This window comes from Echiichthys vipera, assembly GCF_963691815.1.
Source record: "Echiichthys vipera genome assembly, chromosome: 11".
Classification (NCBI taxonomy): domain Eukaryota; kingdom Metazoa; phylum Chordata; class Actinopteri; order Perciformes; family Trachinidae; genus Echiichthys; species Echiichthys vipera.
This window is the reverse complement of record NC_139836.1, coordinates 16699773-16702452: the sequence shown is the minus strand read 5'-3', so window position 1 is coordinate 16702452 and position 2680 is coordinate 16699773.

Below are 2680 nucleotides of genomic sequence, written 5' to 3'. Positions count from 1 at the left end.
ACTATTTTAACTTCCTAGTTAAACGTATCAACAATGGATTTTCCAAAGATGTTTTATTCGATTTCCTGTCATGGAAAGGTACAGCACATTTTCTCTCATTTATCTATTAATGCAACATTATGTCAACTTCTCACTTCCCAGTGAGATAGTTTCTATGATGCCATTTTATCTCTAAATATATATACGTTTTTTTTTTTTTTAACTCTGTACAGAAATCAAAAAGTGTAGCAGATAAGGGCCCTCAGACACATGGCTCTCAAAGAAGGTAAGGAAATTTATCACAGTGCTGTCCTGACTTTTTATTCATCTCCATGCTTAGTTTGGTGGATAATATCACACACAGTTCTCAGAGAAAACAATGTGTACATGCCCCAGTGTCACCTTATGTATTTAATAGTTCGATATACCATAGGGCTTGAAATTTCCTGAACAATCAATCGATACATTTTTTTTGTCATGTGAAATCATATAAGGAACAATTTCGGTAAAATGTTATCTGCTCAGTGACTTAAACTGCTCAAGGTAGCACAATGCGGAATTCACCAACCAGAGAGCAAAGGATTCAGCAACATGATCCCAGTAAATTGTTTTTGATTAATTCTCAGCATGAGAACATCAGAAAAATAAAATGTTTCTCTTATCTATCAGAGTCTCGGTCCCTCACGCCGCTGCTGCCATCAACAACAAGGATGAAGGGACACCGTGGAGGTATCGACTCTTCGGTCGTCCCATGGTATGTTTGATATTTGAATGCGACACAACTTCATATTAAACTAATTTAAGTAATTTGTAGGAATTATATTTGGGCTAGTAAATGGTAGATGTCACCAAAGAAAATTGATATTGTTGATTCTAATTGTTTTTTTGTTTGTTCCCAGAAAAAGAAAAAGAAAAGGTAAGACACTCTCTTCTTCATTTGTACAGTCTTTTTGTTTTTGATTAGAAGCTGATGTATCGATTCATGTTATCCCTCCGGTCAAACATTTAGTTCACAATTAGATAACAGTTTTTTTTGTCTTTGTCACCAGTGTCGTCGCCTCACAAAACCACAAAACCCCTGAGCCCAAAAATACTAAGAATCCTCGGCATTGGTGTTTGTGCAGGGTATGTATGTTTGACTTAAAGTAGCGCTCAGTATGAATCATATATTTATTAGTGGATGAGTGTGTATTTGCATGATTTAGCCTTTTGATTTATATGTTTACCACAACAGAAAAGACGTCGGGTCGGGGTGGTACCATCTCCTGAAGAGCAGAGCCCGAAGAGGCAGTGCCTGTCCACCCCTGTGGAGGAGTTTATACCCCTCACAGAGGAAGAGGAAAGACAGCTGGGGTTAAGCGAAACTGTTCTTCTTAAGGCTATCCCTGAAAAAAAGAAGGAAGACGCTTTCCTCCCCCCTAAGACCCTCAGACAGCAGCTGATCAAGTGTCTTGGGTGAGTTCATCAAAACCAGACTGAACAGAACTACTGGGAGAAAAACAAAGCTCCAGTTTGAGAAAATGCCATAAAATAACTGATGATACTGACGTGTTGTTATGTTTGCATGTCAGATTCCCCAATCCAGCAAAGATCTGCTATATGAACTCCTGCCTGCAGAGCCTCCTGACACTGAAGGATTTTGTTCAAGCCATCAGCTGTCAAGAGCAGGTCTGGAGATTGATCCCTGAGGCTGCGCTTGTGAGGTACAGCACCCATCAGACACACCCACTACTTATATCTTTGAGTTTGACCCTTGAATGCCAAAATCTTAGTGGTACTGTAGAGACAATGCCTCTGACCCCTCTAACCCTCTCTCCAGATCATTTATGGACATCCAAGGATCTCACTTCTCCAGTGACTCCCACCATAAAATCCATCTGCTCAGCGCATTCAAGCAGGCGATTTGGTCTCCGGAGTTTCAGGATCATGAACAGAAGGTGAGTGATCTGGTTTTAAGGTTTGTTGTTTCTCCATTTCTTGATGTTTTCCTCCGCAGTGTATAAACTTGTATGATTGTGTCTGTATCTACAGGATGCTCATGAGTTTCTCACTGCCATGCTGCAGCAGATGAGATGTTTGAGCCCACAGCTTCAGATGATAGCAACCAGCATGGGCAGATCATACAGATGTCCAGTGGAGGATCACATGGTGTTTAAAATGGTTAACACCAGGACCTGCAAGAGGTAAGCTACATGTACACAGTTACGCACACACACCCATATCTGCCAGCATGACAAAGCAGTATGCATCTGTATTATAACTGTATTGTCTTTTTTAACATGCAGCTGCGGTGAAGGATCTTCAAGAGAAGAGGAATTTACAAACCTTTCCCTGCACCTGACACCTGGAGGCGGTACTGTGGAGCAAATGCTTCAGGAATACATGAAAGTAAGAAACAACTCTCCTCATTCATTCACATTAAAACCGTACGATGTAGAAAATGCAGACACATTTCTATCCCCACACCACTGCCTGTGTCAGTATACGTATGGATATGTGGATGTCTTGCTGTCATGCATGTCAATCTGGGGGAAATTAAAACACAATGGTTCTGTGCTGTTCTACAGGAGACGGAGTTGGAGTCCAAGTGTAAGTGCGGTGGCAACACAACAGTCCTGCGCTCGTCATTCGCCACCCTGCCAAGGTGAGTGACATCACGTCCATTACAATGGGCAAAATGCTTAACCACAGTGCTCAGTGA